Source organism: Salarias fasciatus (genome assembly GCF_902148845.1).
Source record: "Salarias fasciatus chromosome 7 unlocalized genomic scaffold, fSalaFa1.1 super_scaffold_4, whole genome shotgun sequence".
NCBI classification, from domain to species: domain Eukaryota; kingdom Metazoa; phylum Chordata; class Actinopteri; order Blenniiformes; family Blenniidae; genus Salarias; species Salarias fasciatus.
This window is the reverse complement of record NW_021941229.1, coordinates 24,114,113-24,119,713: the sequence shown is the minus strand read 5'-3', so window position 1 is coordinate 24,119,713 and position 5,601 is coordinate 24,114,113. Positions and strand designations below refer to the sequence as shown.

The 5,601-nt window shown below is 42.8% G+C and overlaps 1 pseudogene; it reads left to right on the top strand.

Moving 5' to 3' along the window:
* Positions 1-83: 83 nt before the first annotated feature.
* Positions 84-1,848, top strand: LOC115382598 (neurogenic locus notch homolog protein 1-like; annotated as a pseudogene).
* Positions 1,849-5,601: the final 3,753 nt, after the last annotated feature.

Genomic DNA, 5,601 nt, shown 5'->3' with positions numbered 1-5,601 from the left:
TTTTTCACTCTTTTTTTTTCCCTCCCTCTGCAGGCAAATCCGCGCTCCACTGGGCCGCGGCTGTGAATAACGTGGAGGCCGCCATGGTGCTGCTGAAAAACGGTGCCAATAAAGACATGCAAGACAAGGTATGTAAAACATGCTGCTGCCATGAAGGAGGACGCCCCAGGGGGTCTTTAAAAATATTTGAAATGTGCTAAATTTAGGTTTTGACGTGCAGGGTCTAAAAATACGGAGAAATGTGTAGACTTGCTGGGGGAGTGGCAAATTAGCTGAATGCCAGAGTGATTGAGCACGGGATTGGATTTCAGTTTTAAATAAGATATTCCACAGCAATAACAGAGCTAATGGAGCGTGCTAGCCTGTATTATTTGTAAGCTTTGATGTTACTGGGAAATATCTACGATGATTAATATATTTGAAGCGGGGTGACTGTATAATGAGGAGGTGTCAGTTTGATGCAATCATGTTTTTTTGTTTTCTTGATTGTAGGAAGAGACGCCGCTCTTCCTCGCGGCGCGTGAAGGCAGCTTTGAGACGGCTAAAGTCCTCCTGGAGCACTTCGCTAACCGTGAGATCACGGACCATCTGGACCAGCTGCCCAGAGACATTGCCCAGGAGCGCATGCACCACGACATCGTCCGGCTCCTCGACGAGTACAACGTGGTCCGGAGCCCGGGGCTTCACAGCACCCCCTCAGCGCCTAGCCTCTCGCCGCCGCTCTGCTCGCCCAACGACTATCTGGGCAACCTCAAACCCAACCTCTCCGTCAAGAAAGTCCGTAAACTGAGCTCTGGTGGAAAGGGGAGCAAGGACGGGGGCAAAGACTCTCGTCAGAAGAAGAAGAAGTCTGTGGATGGGAAGGGCAACCTGTTGGACACCTCAGCGGTCCTCTCTCCGGTGGATTCGCTTGAGTCTCCCACGGATACCTGTCGGATGTGGCTTCTCCTCCCATGCCGTCACCCTTTCAGCAGTCCCCACCGATGTCTCTAAATCATTTACAAGGCAACGGAGACTCCCACATGGGCCAGATGAGTATGGGGAAAGATCTGGCCTGCATGTCTTTTGACCCAAATGCACCCCGCCTGTCCCACCTGCCGGTGTCCAGCCCCAGCAGCCAGGGCTCCACGTCCATGGGCGGCGGCAGAGGAGGCCAGTGTGACTGGGTGTCCAGGATGCACCCGGGCGTCGGCCAGCAAGGAAGCTTTAACCCGGCGCCAGCCATCACTCACAACATCATGGGAGCGCTGCACAGCGTCAGCACTGCCACGCTCTCTCAGATCATGGGCTACCAGAACCTGCAGACCAGCCACCTGGGCTCGTCGGCGCACATGATGCAGCAGGCCCACACCCGGCAGCTGCAGCACCAGAACTCCAGCTCCGCGGCGGCGGCTGCGGCGGCGGCCGGCCAGTCGCTCGGCCAGAGCTTCCCCAACGTGGAGCTGAACGGCTCCGACATGCCGCAGCAGAACAGCGGCTCGGGCCGCTCCATGCCCATCCACACGGTGATGCCGCAGGAGACGCAGATCCTGGGCACGCAGTTCCTCACGCCGCCCTCCCAGCACAGCTATTCGGGCCCCATGGACAACACGCCCAGCCACCAGCTGCAGGTGCCCGACCACCCCTTCCTGACGCCCTCCCCCGGCTCGCCCGACCAGTGGTCCAGCTCGTCCCCATTCCAACATGTCCGACTGGTCGGAGGGCATCTCCAGCCCCCCACGAGTATCCACTCGCAGATGAATCTGATCCCAGATCAGTTCAAGTAAAGACTTGTGAAATGGACCGAACTTTTCAGCGGAATAAATAAACAGTAACAGAAGTTCACACAGAGGGAGCGAGCGCAGACTCTCAAGATTCAGGATACTCACTTGTTTCTATCAGTTTTTATACTAATGACAAGAACGGTTTTAGGAATTTTGTATTTATTTATGTGCATTTTTTCTGTCTTTCTTTTTTTTTTTTTTAAGAAGATGCTTTTATATTTATGCTTTTTATTTTTTTTGTTTATGTATTGTAAGGTTAGAAACCATTGACGAGGAGTATTTATGAGAAAACAGGACTCCTTCATGTGTACACTGGCTATTTATTTGTGTTTTGTGTTAAATATTCACTGGATTTATTTGAATCTTTTGGCGCATCGGTCTTTCCCGCAAATTTTATTTTTTGGTTGTGCGTTGCTTTATGTTTGTACAGACTTTTTTTTTTTCAACTTTATAGATTACTTTTAAGATTTCAGTATTAATTAATTCTATTTTAATCTGCGTTGTCTTTTTAAATGACAGGTTTTGTTACTGAACTATATTTTCACTAAGTCTTATCACTGAGTCTGTTAGATGTTGATCAAATAATATAAATTAATAAATATCACCGTGTCTCTTAACAAAAATGATTAAGACAGTAATTTAGCGAAAGTAGCAGAAATATTTACTTTTGGAGATTTTGGACCTTAAAGCACAGGACGAAAATAAATGCTTTTCAAAATGAACGGAAAAGTATCTGGTAAAATCTGAGCCTATTTATATTGAATTATGGTCTGTGTGCGCTGGGTAATTGATTTGTGATTGCTTATGATGAAAGGATGGTTTCTTCATTTCATATTAGTGTCTCAAATCAATGATTATGGTTACCGTGTTTAACCTTTCAAGTGTTACATTGCAGACCTTTTGTAGAACTTTGAAATGTTACATTTGCCACAAGTTAAATAGTGCCAGTGTGATTTTTGTTTTTCTTACGAAAAGCAATGCATTTGTGAGATTTCTTGTTAAAATGTCTTCGAGGTGGAAAACATTGTTTGTGAAAGAAACGGGGACCTTTGTGTGTTTATCGCCTCCTCTTTGTAAGGGAGTGTGGTGTGGTGTCTGAATGTCACGTTTTATAAACTAATCCAGAGGTAAAGATGTTTTTAAGAAAGTAAGTCAAAATCAATGTTTCTGCAAAGTTGTAGTTTGCAAAAAAAAAAAAGTTTTCCTGAATAAAATGTTTTGTAAAAATTGTCTTAATTCAATAAAAGCTACTGATGAGCTTTGAAATACAACTTTTGTCATGATTTTTATTTATTTTACTCAGTTTGTTCTGGAATGTTCACCGTTTTAGTTTCACATCTGCTGTTTCAGAAACGTGTCCTGCATTGTGAATCAAATTTTCTCTAATGGAAGATTCTTAAATCATTTAACTGATTATCAAGGACAAAAGACAAGTTATTGAGACAACAGCACTTTTTTTGCTGAGGCATACAAACCACTGCAGTTAACTTCTGTTTCAATCATTTGCTTGAGAAGAGGAAAACACCATTGCACGTCTACTTAAACACCCTGCATTCAGGACGGATCACTGAAGCACTGGGTTCTTCTGCAAAGAATGTAGCAGCCTAGACAACATCTATGCATGGGTCTGCCCCTTGTGGCAACACTCATGAACTAGTCCAGGTAACACCACACAGGCTCCATCTGTTCATTACAGCACATTTTGAGGGAAGTAGACCTGGGATTCATTTATAACACAGATCTTTGTCCTTGTTTTGTAGAAGATTTCCAAAGGTGAAGGACTGTATTGTCATTGTAGTCTTTGTTGTTGAGGGACCTTTGTGGCCTTCCCACCAGGTCATCTGTGATCCAGGAGATAAATAAAGCATCTCAATAGATAATGTGGAGGACGTCCAGTTGGTTTCCTGTCCCAAACAAGTTGACTACATCAGCCCTCAATGGCTACCGACCAGTTGCTCTCGCGTCCCATCTGATGAAGGCTCTGGAGAGGCTGGTCTTGGCCCATCTGAGGCCGCAAGTGAAGCGCTGCTAGACCCCCTGCAGTTTGCTTACCAGTCCCATTTAGGGGCTGACGACTCCATTATCCACCTGCTGCAGTGAGCTCATATGCATCTGGCAGCAGTGTGAGAATCACGTTCTTCGATTTCTCCAGTGGTTTGCAACGCCGTGCAGGATTTTCAGGTGAAACGGATTGTAAATGTGAAATGTAAACACCTGAGATGATCCACTTCACTCAGATCGGATTAAATTCCGGTTGTACGAGGTGGTCTACCAGGACCAGTAATTCACTGGTACCTCATGTTTTTCATATTATACTGTAGCATGAACTTTTTGTGCTTTCCATACATTTTTCCTGTTTTTCTGAGTTGTGAAAGTCAAACTATCCATATGGTTGTAAAGATTTAAATTGCACTGGTTGGACAATTATAAACTTCTATTTAATACTTTTACCTATTTGTGTGGGTTTTATTTTATTCTTTATTCACAAAAATTGACAAAAAAGTTGGGCTTGATGAGATAAGCTTAAAAAGTAAGTGTTGTGAGGTCAGATTGGGTGTATTTAATGGAATGAAATTCTTTCTGTTCAGCTGTGTGATTGCTGCACTGACTTGATTGGTGTGTTGTATCACTCCAAACTCTAAATGGAGCATTGTCGCCCCCTTCTGGGTAAACTCCAGCTCTTCATCCATCCATGAAATGCCTCTTCCAGTGACATGACAAGTCTTTCTCCACTGAATAAGGACCTCATCCAGAGAGACTGTTCCATCCGTCTATCCATCCAAAACCACAAAAAGAAAAAAAATTAAAAAATGTTACAAAAAATTTGTTTTATTATTGATGGAACATTTACATGGTATATCAATCTCTCTCTGAAGCCAAAAGAAATACTTTGATTCATGCTTTCCATATGTGTACTCCTGTTTGATTGAAGGGCCTGATTTCTTGTTTGTCTAAAAATAACATTGCATCAATTATAACGTCTAAGAACTGACTTCCTGTTAATTGAAATGAAGATTTTAACATTCTCTTATTTGTTTTTAAAGCATCTGACCTGTTGCCTAATCCTTTGTCATCTCCTCTGCAGAAAGTCAAAATACAAAGAAAATAACAGATGTAATATTCTGGCTTGCTATCTTTATGACAAATCTTAATGTGATATTACTGATCTCCAAGAATGAAGCAGGTAAGGACATGAAATGTTATTTTCAAGCAGTATCTTGTCATTTGGTACACACTTCAAACGTTGTAATCACATATATTTCATTGAATTTTTTTCCTCACAACTTTGGATTTCTTTCTCTTCGTATTCATGTTTTTCATATATATATATATATATATATATATATATATATATATATATATATATATATATATATATATATATATATATATATATATATATATATATATATATATATATATATATGTGTGTGTGTATATATGCATTTGTGTTATATTTAGTTTTTTTTTTTTCTTGCCTTGACGGTTTTTCCCAGTAAACTTTATTTTTTTTTCTTCCTATATTTGTAGTTTTGTTCTTCCTCTGGTGTTTTGTTATTACATCATTATGATGGACGGTGTGTGTCACACAATAGATATCCCCACTAACAGCGCCCCCTGCAGGCCAGCGGCGGTACTGCGGCCGGGCTGACTGGATGCACCGACCGCCCGTCCCCATAGAGACAGAGAGCCAGGCTCCGATAACACCGCTACCGCCGCCTGCCCGGACGACCTTCCCCCCCCCCCCCTGTACTTCATTAAATTCCTGGAAATCAAACTTCGGGATGGTTTCCAGCCAGATATTTGTTATTATTGGATTAACGCGCCGCAGCAGCCG